The following is a 15,089-nucleotide window of genomic DNA, read 5'->3' as shown; positions in this document are numbered from 1 at the left end:
AGGTGAAAATCCCAAAACAGATAATACATCACCAGAAATCCGAAATGTATTCGCCACACCTACAAGACACCTGTCTTATAACGCCTGTCCATCTTTACAGACACCATTATACTGTAGGCAAACCGGTTCACATCACAGCTACTTTAATCTGTCACCAGAGTGGAGGAAGAGAGATGATGGATGGACATTTCCACCAATCAGATCTGAGTTGTCCCACCTCACACCCCCGCATACACACTTTAACCTGGTTACTGACACAAGGGTGTGATTGTTCAAGGAAATGTTGTTTTAAGGAGTGTCCCTCCCCCCACGCACTCTGATAATCTCCCTTCTAAAAATGGTCAAAGACTCCAGCCACCCTAGTCGTAGACTGTTCTCTCTGCTACCGCGACAAGTCTAGGACCAAGAGGCTTCTAAACAGATTCCAACCTCACGCACTCTGCTTCCAACTATTGGCATTGACCCCCCCTTTACACCGCTGCTACTCTCTGTTGTCATCAATGCATAGTCACTTTAAGAACTCTACCTACATGTACATATTACCTCAACTAACCGGTACCTCCGCACATTAACTCTGTACCGGTACACCCCTGTGTATAGTCTCACTATTGTTATTTTACTGCTGCTCTTTAATTATTTGTTACTTTTATTTCTTATTCTTATTTTTTTTATATATAATTTTTTTTTAACTGCATTGTTGGTTAAGGGCATGTAAGTAAGCATTTCACTCTAAGGTCTACACCAGTTGTATTCGGCACATGTGAGAAATAAAATTTGATTTGATTTGATTCTCTCCACTATCCAATCTTCTACAAGAAGTGACTCTTTCTACCGCTCTGTCTATAGCACGCTGTCCTATTTGTCTGGTTCTGACGTGTCGGTTGTCCTCTTCTTGGCCACATTCTGATTGTGCCCACATTTGTGGACAGCTGTAGACAATCAAAAGTCGCAGTGTGATCTGATTTGTGATTAGATCTTCCTGAGGTAGTCGAAGACCACAGAGAGATAAAGGACTCTTTGTAGCTGTGCCATTATAGCGTATGTGACAGCATGTGCAGCGCCACCGAGGCTATCTCCATTTTAAAGTAGTACATTTTCTTCGTCACGATTGGCTGATCCGTCCTGGTGATCCGATTGGACATGAAGAGGCGTTGTGTTGAACACTGTACGATGTTTAACAGTGAGAATGGCAGAATGGTGAACTTACTAAATGACTGAGAGTATGACCGTGTGATATTAGGTTGCTTCTTGTGTAAATATTTTCCATCTGGATTTTAATGTTTTGTATGTCAGGGTCACCAGGACGAGGTCAGGGTCACCAGGACGGATCAGCCAATGAAGATGGAAGTCCCATTCAGTTGACTACATTCAAAATGGTGGACGCTCACAATGGCGCTGCCCACACTAATATGTCCTTTTGGTCACCAGAGGCGTCTCTCATTCTCTATATTGCAGATGCGTCTTGTACGTATATCCTTGAAGTGTAAACAAATCCGGACAACGATAACTATGCAGTCTTAAATTGTTGGATATCAAAAGTCGGCTCTGATGATGATAGTATAAAACTATTGACTATAAAAGCGTGCTGTTTTTTGTCGCTTTATACTTGTGTCTTGTTTCATAACGGGAGGTCCAAGACAGGTTGGATTAATTTGCATACAGGGAATCTGGTCACCATATGGACGAAGTAGGCAGATAAGAGGCATATTTTATTACCGTGTGTAGACACAACAAATCTCAATCAGATAGTGATCAGATCACCTTGATCTGATGACAACAACCACATGTTAATGCAAGGTTTAACCACGGCTTCTCTTTCTCCCTCCATCTCTCCTTCTGACTACATCCTATTTCACTCCCTCCCATCTCTCCAACTTCGTCTCTCCGTCCATCCTTTCCCTCCATCTATCCTCCCAACTTTCCCTCCCTCCTTCCATCCTTCCTCCACCACTCTGTCCAGCGGCATTAGCAGTAGATAGTGGCGTATGGACATTTAACGAAGCAGCGCTGATTCAATAATGGCTGCGTCTGTCGCGCCTCGCAGAGTTTGATGTACAACCCACATCCTCATAACCACTCACACTGAACAGTGCTGCCCCGCCGGCCGGCCCCTGTTCAAATAGGTCACTCTGGAGGAGGGAGAAGAGACTAGGGAGTGTGTGTGTGTGTGTGTGTGTGTGTGTGTGTGTGTGTGTGTGTGTGTGTGTGTGTGTGTGTGTGTGTGTGTGTGTGTGTGTGTGTGTGTGTGTGTGTGTGTGTGTGTGTGTGTGTGTGTGTGTGTGTGTGTGTGTGTGTGTGTGTGTGTGTGTGTGTGTGTGTGTTTGTGTGTGTGATGGCCTGAGATGAATATGATAAGTGTTTGGTGGTTATGGAGCTGGGGTAACAACAGATCAATACTCTGTGTCTAGAGACAACAGATCAATACTCTGTGTCTAGAGACGACAGATCAATACTCTGTGTATAGAGACAACAGATCAATACTCTGTGTCTAGAGACAACAGATCAATACTCTGTGTATAGAGACGACAGATCAATACTCTGTGTATAGAGACGACAGATCAATACTCTGTGTATAGAGACGTCAGATCAATACTCTGTGTCTAGAGACAACAGATCGATACTCTGTTTCTAGAGGAGCTGATCGTGGACTTCAGGAGACAGCAGAGGGAGCACGCCCCCATCCACATCGACGGGACCGCAGTGAATGTGAAAAGTTACAAGTTCCTTGGCGAACACGTCACTGACTATCTGATATGGTCCACCCACACATACAGTGTTGTGAAGAAGGCTGAAGAAATTCGGCTTAGCCCCTAAGACCCTTACAAACTTTTGCAGATGAACAAATGAGAGCATCGTGTTGGGCTGTATCACCGCCTGGTACGGCAAATGTACCGCCTGCAACTGCAAGACACCGCCACAATGCATCACCGGGGGCATACTGCTTGTCCTCCAGGATACCAACAGCACCCGAGCCACAACCTGTTCACAGCTCCAACATCCAGAAGGCGAGGTCAGTACAGGTGCATCATAGCTGGAAACTAAAGACTGAAAAACAGCTTCTATCAAAAAAGCCATCAGACTGTTAAATAGTCAACACTTGCTGGCCTCTGCCCAGTACCCTGCCCTGAACTAGTCACCTTCACTAGGCGGCTACCACCCGGCTACTCAACCCTGCACCTTAGAGGCTGCTGCCCTATGTACATAGACATAGAATCACTGGTCACTTTAATAATGATACACTGGTCACTTTAATAATGGAACACTGGTCACTTTAATAATGGAACACTAGTCACTTTAATAATGGAACACTGATCACTTTAATAATAGAACACTGGTCACTTTAATAATGGAACACTAGTCACTTTAATAATGGAACACTGGTCACTTTAATAATGGAACACTGGTCACTTTAATAATGGAACACTAGTCACTTTAATAATGGAACACTAGTCACTTTAATAATGGAACACTAGTCACTTTAATAATGGAACACTGGTCACTTTAATAATGGAACACTGGTCACTTTAATAATGCTTATATAGTGTTTTACTCCTTTTGTGTGTACAGTTTAAGTCGGAAGTTTACATACACTTAGGTTGGAGTCATTAAAACTACATTTTCAACCACTACACAAATTTCTTGTTAACAAACTATAGTTTTGGCAAGTCGGTTAGGACATCTACTTTGTGCATGACAAGTAATTTTTCCAACAATTGTTTACAGACAGATTATTTCACTTATAATTCACTGCATCACAATTCCAGTGGGTCAGAAGTTTACATACACTAAGTTGACTGTGCCTCTAAACAGCTTGAAAAATTCCAGAAAATTATGTCATGGCTCTAGAAACTTCTGATAGGGTAATTGACATAATTTGTGTCATGAGTTACCAGGATCAGTAGAGAGGCATAGTCAATTGCAGGAGACAGAGGTCCGGTAGATCGTAGTGTTTAATAACAAACCGGAAAACACAAGAAGCCGAAAGGCACAGGGCCAATAATCAAAGAGGGAACCACGTTCCCAAAACAAATGATGCACGGGGCGCAGCCCGGTCAATAATGGAAAATAGGGAGCAGTGCTCACTAACGTCTATACTGAAATGACATAAAACAATCCCGCATGAAATCCTGAACTGAAAAGACACACTAAATACCACCCCCACTAATGACAGACAAGAAACAGGTGCGGAACAGACAGACAAAACCAAAAGACACAGAAACATGGATCGGTAGCAGCTAGTAGGCCGGCGACGACGAGCGCCTGCCCGACCGAGGAGGGGCGCCACCTTCTGTGGATACTGTGACAATTTGAGTCAATTGGAGGTGTATCTGTGGATGTATTGCAAGGCCTACCTTCAAACTCAGTGCCTCTTTGCTTGACATCATGGGAAAATCAAAATAAATCAGCCAAGACCTCAGAAAAAAAATGGTAGACCTCCACAAGTCTGGTTCATCCTTGGGAGCAATTTCCAAACGCCTGAAGGTACCACGTTCATCTGTACAAACAATAGTACGCAAGTACAAACACCATGGGACCACGCAGCTGTCATACCACTCAGGAAGGAGACCCATTCTGTCTCCTAGAGATGAACGTACTTTGGTGCGAAAAGTGTAAATCAATCCCAGAACAACAGTAAAGGACCTTGTGAAGATGCTGGAGGAAACAGGTACAAAAGTATCTTTTTCCACAGTAAAACGAGTCCTATATCGACATAACCTGAAAGACCGCTCAGCAAGGAAGATGCCACTGCTCCAAAACCGCCATTAAAAAGCCAGACTACGGTTTGCAACTGCACATGGGGACAAAGATCGTACATTTTGGAGAAATGTCCTCTAGTCTGATGAAACAAAAATAGAACTGTTTGGCCATAATGACCATCATTATGTTTGGAGGAAAAAGGGGAAGCTTGCAAGCCGAAGAACACCATCCCAACTGTGAAGCACAGCGGTGGCAGCGTCATGTTGTGGGGGTGTTTTGCTTCAGGAGGGTCTGGTGCACTTCACAAAATAGATGGCATCATGAAGGAGGAAAATTATGTGGATATATTGAAGCAACATCTCAAGACATCAGTCAGGAAGTTAAAGCTTGGTCGCAAATGGGTCTTCCAAATGGACAATGACCCCAAGCATACTTCCAAAGTTGTGGCAAAATGGCTTAAGGACAACAAAGTCCATATCACCAGGTAACATTCTGAGTATGTTGTCTAACAGCACCATATCACCAGGTAACATTCTGAGTATGTTGTCTATCACTAGCAGCACCATATCACCAGGTAACATTCTGAGTATGTTGTCTATCACTAACAGCACCATATCACCAGGTAACATTCTGAGTATGTTGTCTATCACTAGTAGCACCATATCACCAGGTAACATTCTGAGTATGTTGTCTATCACTAGCAGCACCATATCACCAGGTAACATTCTGAGTATGTTGTCTAGCAGCACCATATCACCAGGTAACATTCTGAGTATGTTGTCTATCACTAGCAGCACCATATCACCAGGTAACATTCTGAGTATGTTGTCTATCACCAGCAGCACCATATCACCAGGTAACAATCTGAGTATGTTGTCTATCACTAGCAGCACCATATCACCAGGTAACATTCTGAGTATGTTGTCTAACAGCACCATATCACCAGGTAACATTCTGAGTATGTTGTCTATCACTAGCAGCACCATATCATCAGGTAACAATCTGAGTATGTTGTCTAGCAGCACCTTATCACCAGGTAACATTCTGAGTATGTTGTCTAACAGCACCTTATCACCAGGTAACATTCTGAGTATGTTGTCTATCACTAGCAGCACCATATCACCTGGTAACATTCTGAGTATGTTGTCTATCACTAACAGCACCATATCACCAGGTAACATTCTGAGTATGTTGTCTATCACTAGTAGCACCATATCACCAGGTAACATTCTGAGTATGTTGTCTATCACTAGCAGCACCATATCACCAGGTAACATTCTGAGTATGTTGTCTAGCAGCACCATATCACCAGGTAACATTCTGAGTATGTTGTCTATCACTAGCAGCACCATATCACCAGGTAACATTCTGAGTATGTTGTCTATCACCAGCAGCACCATATCACCAGGTAACATTCTGAGTATGTTGTCTATCACTAGCAGCACCATATCACCAGGTAACATTCTGAGTATGTTGTCTAGCAGCACCATATCACCAGGTAACATTCTGAGTATGTTGTCTAACAGCACCATATCACCAGGTCACATTCTGAGTATGTTGTCTATCACTAACAGCACCATATCACCAGGTAACATTCTGAGTATGTTGTCTATCACTAGCAGCACCATATCACCAGGTAACATTCTGAGTATGTTGTCTAGCAGCACCATATCACCAGGTAACATTCTGAGTATGTTGTCAATCACTAGCAGCACCATATCACCAGGTAACATTCTGAGTATGTAGTCAATCACTAGCAGCACCATATCACCAGGTAACATTCTGAGTATGTCGTCTATTACTAGCAGCACCATATCACCAGGTAACATTCTGAGTATGTCGTCTATTACTAGCAGCACCATATCACCAGGTAACATTCTGAGTATGTTGTCTAACAGCACCATATCACCAGGTAACATTCTGAGTATGTTGTCTATCACTAGCAGCATCATATCACCAGGTAACATTCTGAGTATGTTGTCTATCACTAGCAGCACCATATCACCAGGTAACATTCTGAGTATGTTGTCTAGCAGCATCATATCACCAGGTAACATTCTGAGTATGTTTTCTATCACTAGCAGCACCATATCACCAGGTAACATTCTGAGTATGTTGTCTAGCAGCATCATATCACCAGGTAACATTCTGAGTATGTTTTTTATCACTAGCAGCACCATATCACCATGTAACATTCTGAGTATGTTGTCTATCACTAGCAGCACCATATCACCAGGTAACATTCTGAGTATGTTGTCTAGCAGCACCATATCACCAGGTTACATTCTGAGTACGTGTAAATGTACTTAGCGAATAAAGGGGATTTTTATTAGCTACTAAATGATCTGTTTCCGATGTTTAAATAATCGGTTCAATGACAGACATCTGTTTAATAGAAGTAAGTACATAATTGTTTTCGAAAATAATTTGTTTTTACACGAAGATTGATCACGAAGACTGACCACAAAGGTTTGCCATTTCTCCAGTCACTATAATGGGGATCTTGTTTTCTGCAAACAATGCCTGCACCATTATTCAATTTGTTTCTATTGGCTTAGACTCTAGAGGGTTTTAAGGGAAACAGATGGACAGACAGGGGTATAACAGAGAGAGGCACTAAGCAATGACAATTCAATATTTCACACTAATGCCAAGAAATTAATTATCTCTCTGGGGAGGAAGGGGGGGACTGAGGGAGGGAGAGAAGGAGGGAGGCAGGCAGGCAGGGAGTGAGTGAGAGTGCTTGAGACTGTGCATGTGTGCATAGAGGCGAAAGAGAGAGAGAATGACGGCGCAAGAGAGAGAGCATGACAGAGAGAGAGAGAGCAAGATAGAGGGAGAGAGTGGTGGTCTGATAGAGGGAGAGAGTGGGGGTCTGATAGAGGGAGAGAGTGGGGGTCTGATAGAGGGAGAGAGTGGGGGTCTGATAGAGGGAGAGAGTGGGGGTCTGATAGAGGGAGAGAGTGGGGGTCTGATAGAGGGAGAGAGTGGGGGGTCTGATAGAGGGAGAGAGTGGGGGTCTGATAGAGGGAGAGAGTGGGGGTCTGATAGAGGGAGAGAGTGGGGGTCTGATAGAGGGAGAGAGTGGGGGTCTGATAGAGGGAGAGAGTGGGGGTCTGATAGAGGGAGAGAGTGGGGGTCTGATAGAGGGAGAGAGTGGGGGTCTGATAGAGGGAGAGAGTGGGGGTCTGATAGATGGAGAGAGTGGGGGTCTGATAGAGGGAGAGAGTGGGGGTCTGATAGAGGGAGAGAGTGGGGGTCTGATAGAGGGAGAGAGTGGGGGTCTGATAGAGGGAGAGAGTGGGGGTCTGATAGAGGGAGAGAGTGGGGGTCTGATAGAGGGAGAGAGTGGGGGTCTGATAGAGGGAGAGAGTGGGGGTCTGATAGAGGGAGAGAGTGGGGGTCTGATAGAGGGAGAGAGTGGGGGTCTGATAGAGGGAGAGAGTGGGGGTCTGATAGAGGGAGAGAGTGGGGGTCTGATAGAGGGAGAGAGTGGGGGTCTGATAGAGGGAGAGAGTGGGGGTCTGATAGAGGGAGAGAGTGGGGGTCTGATAGAGGGAGAGAGTGGGGGTCTGATAGAGGGAGAGAGTGGGGGTCTGATAGAGGGAGAGAGTGGGGGTCTGATAGAGGGAGAGAGTGGGGGTCTGATAGAGGGAGAGAGTGGGGGTCTGATAGAGGGAGAGAGTGGGGGTCTGATAGAGGGAGAGAGTGGGGGTCTGATAGAGGGAGAGAGTGGGGGTCTGATAGAGGGAGAGAGTGGGGGTCTGATAGAGGGAGAGAGTGGGGGTCTGATAGAGGGAGAGAGTGGAGGGTCTGATAGAGGGAGAGAGTGGGGGGAGGGGGTGGGGGGGTGGCTGAATGAAAGTGAGACAGAGAGAGGGACAGACTGGGGTTTTCCCACTTTTGTTATTGGCATTATTAAAGAGGAAGGTGTCAGAGGAGCATTATTGGGCAGAGGAGGTTATTGGGCAGAGGAGGTTATTGGGCAGAGGAGGTTATTGGGCATGTGTTACAGTGAAGGGGCACAGGTCATAGTAAGAAGGGCTGCCATTCAGACGGCTGATAAGAAGGGCTGCCATTCAGTGGGTAACAGGATGCCCCTAGGCGCTGGGGGACAGGGGTGGCAGACGCCAGGGGGGGATTCCATCTATCAATGAAACAGAATTACAGATTATTCTGTTCTCATCCACTGGAAGCTGTTTCTGTTTTCATAGGAAGGGAATTGGGGAGTTGGACTGACTTTAGAGACATTTTGGTAGTCAATCACACAGGAAGAGGAAGGGAGAAACTGGGTGTAGTTACAGCTGGGGCTTGCATAATTACCAGTGGGCTCTCTCTTACAGGACGCTTCATGAGAGAGGAAGGAGGGGAAGGAGGAGTGTGCGTGTTTGTGTGTGTGTGTGTGTGTGTGTGTGTGTGTGTGTGTGTGTGTGTGTGTGTGTGTGTGTGTGTGTGTGTGTGTGTGTGTGTGTGTGCGTACGTGTGCGCGCATGTGTGCTCGTTTGTGTGTGTGTGTGTGTGTGTGTGTGTGTGTGTGTGTGTGTGTGTGTGTGTGTGTGTGTGTGTGTGTGTGTGTGTGTGTGTGCGCGCGCATGTGCTTGTGTGTGTGCATACATCCTAGCCTGTGAAGCGTAAATTCTCTCTCTCCCTGAATTCATTTCAAAGGGCTTTCTTGGTATGGGAAACATATGTTAACATTGCCAAAGCAAGTGAAGTAGATAATAAACAAAAGTGAAATAAACAATACAAAATTAACAGTAAACATTACACTCACAACATTATCAAAGGAATAGAGTCATTTTAAATGTAATGTTATGTCTATATACAGTGTTTTAATGATGTGCAAATAGTTAAAGTAGAAAAGGGAAAATAAATAAGCATAAATATGGGTTGTATTTACAATGGTGTTTGTTCTTCACTGGTTGCCCTTTTCCTGTGGCAACAGGTCACAAATATTGCTGCTGTGATGGCACACTGTGGTATTTCACCCAGTAGATATAGGAGTTCATCAAAATAGGGTTTGTTTTCAAATTCTTTGTGGGTCTGTGTAATCTGAGGGAACTATGTTTCTCTAATATGGTCATGCATTTGGCAGGAGGTTAGGAAGTGCAGCTCGGTAAACACCTCATTTTGTGGGCAGTGTGGACATAGCCTGTCTTCTCTTCAGAGCCAGGTCTGCCTACGGCAGCTTTTCTCAATAGCAAGGCTATGCTCTCTGAGTCTGTACATAGTCAAAGCTTTCCTTAAGTTTGGGTCAGTCACAGTGGTCAGGTATTCTGCCACTGTGTACTCTCTGTTTAGGGCCAAATAACTTTCTAGTTTGCTCTGTTTTCCAATGTATCAAGTAATTATCTTTTTGTTTTCTTGTGGCGCTGTCCTGAGACTGCTTTTAAAATGTAATGCCTCTATTCTGGTTTTTGATAATTAGCGGGTATCATAAAAATGTTGCTCTGCAAGCATTATTTGATGTTTTATGTGTTTTACGTACACAGAATTCTGCATGCAGAGTCTCAATTTGGTGTTTGTCCCATTTTGTTTGGTGAGCGGACCCCAGGCCTCACAACCATAAATGGCAATGGGTTATATAACTGATTCAAGTCTTTTAAGCCATTGATCATCCTTGAGATGTTTCTACAATTTGATTGGAGTCCGCCTGTGGTAAATTCAATTGATTGGACATGATTTGGAAAGGCACACACCTGTCTATATAAGGTCCCACAGTTGACAGTTCATGTCAGAGCAAAAACCAAGCCACGAGGTCGAAGGAATTGTCCATGGAGCTCCAAGACAGGATTGTGTCGAGGCATAGATCTGGGGAAGGTACCAAAACATTTCTTCAATATTGAAAGTCCCCAAGAACACAGTGGCCTCCATCATCTTAAATGGAAGACGTTTGGAAACTCCAAGACTCTTCCCCAGAGCTGGCCGCCCGGCAAAACTGAGCAATTGGCGGAGAAGGGCCTGTGTCAGGAAGGTGACCAAGAACCCAATGATCACTCAGGCAGAGCTCCAGAGTTCTTCTGAGATGGGAGAACCTTCCAGAAGGACAACCATCTCTGCAGCACCCCACCAATCAGGCCTTTTTTTGTGCCACCCTATGGGACTCCCAATCACAGCCAGATGTGATACACCCTGGATTTTGAACCAGGGACTGTAGTGACACCTCTTGCACTGAGATGCAGTGCCTTAGACCACTGCGCCACTCGGGAGCAAAGGCCGTTATGGTAGAATGGCCAGAAGGAAGCCACTCCTCAATAAAAGGCACATGACAGCATGCTTGGAGTTTTCCAAAAGGCACCTAAAGGACTCTTGGACAATGAAAAACAAGATTTTCTGGTCTGATGAAACCAAGATTGAACTCTTTGGCCTGAATACCAAGCATCACGTCTGGAGGAAACCGTCTGGCACCATCCCTACGGTGAAGCATGGTGGTGGCAGCATCATGCTGTGAACATCTTTTCAGTGGCAGGGACTGGGAGACTAGTCAGGAAAGAGCAAAAGATTAACAGAGCAAAGTACAGAGAGATCCTTGATGAAAACAGGGGTCCAGAGCTCTCAGGACCTCAGACTGGGGGCGAAGGACAGCGACCCTAAGCACACAGCCAAAACTACACAGGAGTGGCTACGGGACATGTCCTTGAGTGGCCCAGCCAGAGCTGTTCTGAGTAAAGGGTCTGAATACGTATGTAAATGTGATATTTCAGTTTAATTGTTTTAATAAATTTGCTAAAATGTCTAACAACCATTTTTTGGGGCTTTGTCATTACAGGGTATTGTGTGTAGGTTGATGAGGGGAAAAAACTATTTAATCCAAAATGTGGAAAAAGTCAATGGGTTTGAATACTTTTCCGAATGTATATGTTGAAGAGGTTGGGGCTCAAGCTGCATCCCTGTGTCACCCAACGGCCCAGACGAAAGAAATGTGTGTGTTTTCGTTTTACATTTTAACCGCACACTTGTTGTTTGTGGATTTTATATTGTTGTATGTCTTCCCTTCACCACCAGTTTCCATCAATTTATACAGCAGACCCTTTGTGTTGTACAGGGAGAATATGTGGTCTGCCATACTGAAATGTTATTCAGTACATTGTTTTCAATAAGGAAATACACTAGTCTGCTATTAATGATAATGCAGAGGATTTCCTCAAGGTTGCTGTTGACGCATATCCCACGGTAGTTCTTGGGGTCAAATTTGTCTCCACTTTTGTGGATTGGGGTGATCAGTCCTTGGTTCCAAATATTGGGGAAGATGCCAGAGCTGAGGATGATGTTAAAGAGTTTAAGTATAGCCAAATGGAATTTATGGTCTGTAAATTTCTTTTTTCATTCAGGATACCATCAACACACAAGCGTTTTTAGGTGGAGCGTTTGTATTTGGTCTTGTAGTTCATTCAATGTAATTGGAGAATCCAGTGCATTCTGGTACTCTTTAATCGCTGATTCTAACATGTGTTATTGATCATTGTCACGAATCCCACCGAAGGTGGCTCCCCTGCCTGTTCGGGCGACGCTCGGCGGTCGTCGTCGCCGGTCTACTAGCCGCCGCTGATCCCTTTTTCCTTTTCTGTTTGTTCGGTCTTATTGGTTGCACCTGTTCCCTGTTTTGTTTCTTGATTTGTGTTTATTTAAGCCTGTTAGGTCCGCCCAGGTTTGTGCGGGATTATTTTTCTGTTTGTTGTTGGATGTGCTGGCTGGCGCCTTATTTCTCTCCGGACTGTTTTGACCTGTGTTTTTGGGTCTACTTTGTTATGCCCCCTCTGTTTTTCGGCGTGACCATTTTGTGCCGGAGAAATAAAGACGTTATACTTACCCTCTGCTCTCTGCGCCTGACTCCAACCACCACTCCTAGGAATCCCTGACAATCATGTATATGTTTTTGTTATTTGTTCTTTGTTATAGAGCCAAATAGACTGGAGAAGTGGTTTATCCATACATCCCCGTTTTGGATAAATAATTCTTCATGTTGTTGTTTGTTTAGTGTTTTAAAATTCTCTGTCTCTTTCAATTAACATTTTTAAGTTTAAGGGCTTTATTGGCATGGGAAACATATGTTTACATTACCAAAGCAAATGAAATAGATAATAAACGTAAGTGAAATAAACAATAAAACATGAACATCTTTCTCTCGCTCTCGCTCTCTCTCTCTCTCTCTCTCTCTCTCGTACCCCTGCTCTGTTCCAGAACAGCTCTCTCTCTCATACCCCTACTCTGTTCCTGAACAGCTCTCTCTCTCGTACCCCTGCTCTGTTCCAGAACAGCTCTCTCTCTCATACCCCTACTCTGTTCCTGAACAGTTCTCTCTCTCTCATACCCCTACTCTGTTTCTGAACAGTTCTCTCTCTCTCATACCCCTACTCTGTTTCTGAACAGTTCTCTCTCTCTCATACCCCTACTCTGTTCCTGAACAGTTCTCTCTCTCTCGTACCCCTGCTCTGTTCCTGAACAGTTCTCTCTCTCTCATACCCCTGCTCTGTTCCTGAACAGTTCTCTCTCTCATACCCCTACTCTGTTCCTGAACAGTTCTCTCTCTCATACCCCTACTCAGCTCTGCTTGCAAGGCTTGTAAAAATCTGACAGGGAATTGCTATCACTGGCCGATTGGCCCTGTCACAGGCTGTGTTGACATCACTCCCACTATAATTCATAATGATTTAGAGACTGTCAAGATTACACAGTCTGTGAAGGGTAATACCGCTGAGGCTGGTGCTTTAGCAGGGAGCCAACTCAACTGCCTACGTCTCACTTTACTAACACACAACACACACACACACCTCTTCCTGTAATCGTTCCATTATATTACATACATTATATCCTATTTATTATTTAGTTTAGTTCCTTTAGGTGCTCAGTACACACGCACAGATCTACTGTCACATCCGTCGAAAGGATTGGACCAAAGCGCAGCGTGTTGAGTGCTCATCTTCCTTTTATTATGAGAGAGCACTTAAACAAAATAAACAAACGCCAAACAACAGTTCCGTAAGGACAACGAATATACGAAAAACAACCACCCACAAAACCCAAAGGAAAAACAGGCTGCCTAAGTATGGCTTCTAATCAGAGACAACGAAAGACACCTGCCTCTGATTGGAAACCATACTCGGCCAAACCTGAAAAAACGAAACATAGAAAATGAAAACTAGAACACATTCCCCTGGAAACAAACAAACCCCAAACCACACAAAACAACCCCCCTGCCACGCCCTGACCATTCTACTATGGCAAATTACCCTTTTCACTGGTCAGGAAGTGACATCTACCTTGAACATTTTGTGTGTGTGTGTGTGTGTGTGTGTGTGTGGTGTGTGTGTGTGTGTGTGTGTGTGTGTGTGTGTGTGTGTGTGTGGGGGGGGGGGGCAGGATCTGGGGGACACCGGACATTCTCAGCCGTGACATGTTTTCATTGACTGAAGATATGGACTTGATAAGATATGGAAACAAGATAATATTTTCTTAATCTGGACTGGTTCCCATTCAGTTATGTTTAGGTTCCCATTCAGTGATGTTTAGGTTCCCATTCAGTCCATTCAGTGATGTTTAGGTTCCCATTCAGTGATGTTTAGGTTCCCATTCAGTGATGTTTAGGTTCCCATTCAGTGATGTTTAGGTTCCCATTCAGTCCATTCAGTTATGTTTAGGTTCCCATTCAGTGATGTTTAGGTTCCCATTCAGTTATGTTTAGGTTCCCATTCAGTTATGTTTAGGTTCCCATTCAGTGATGTTTAGGTTCCCATTCAGTTATGTCCTATATTTATATATGTTATTTATTTATTTATTTTAATCCCAGCCCCCGTCCCCGCAGGCGGTCTTTTGCCTTTTGGTAGGCCGTCATTGTAAGTAAGAATTTGTTCTTAACTGACTTGCCTAGTTAAATAAAGGTTAAATAAATAAAAGGTTCCCATTCAGTTATGTTTAGGTTCTATTCAGTTATGCATAGCCAATAAGCATGGCGTTAACATTGTTCCGATATACACCAGACCAGAGACATTTATTTAGGCCAGACTAACCAATTAAGGGGCCCAGGGGAGGAACACCTTTAACCAACTGTGGTAGCAAAATAAATGTAATTCAGAATACAGTGGCGAAACTAAAAACTATTAAATAAGTTTTTACACTGAACAAAAATACAAATGCAACATGTGAAGTGTTGGTCCCATATTGGCTGTTGTGTTTTGTAGTCTCAAACCACTACAAATAGTCGGCGTTCATCACTTTGGGTTTCCGGTTAATTTCCTTGGTAGCATGCTAGTGTCGTTATCATGGTTAGCATGCTAACTCAACATTGTATATAGTGTGTTCTGTTTGCCTAACTGCATTGTTAACATTGCTAGCATCGTTAGCATGATTAGCATATATTAGCATTAATGTACATAAGGCACCAACAGGAGCAA

This window comes from Salmo salar, chromosome 09, assembly GCF_965601325.2.
Source record: "Salmo salar chromosome 09, fSalSal1, whole genome shotgun sequence".
Classification (NCBI taxonomy): Eukaryota; Metazoa; Chordata; class Actinopteri; order Salmoniformes; family Salmonidae; genus Salmo; species Salmo salar.
Note: the sequence above shows the minus strand (reverse complement) of the source record.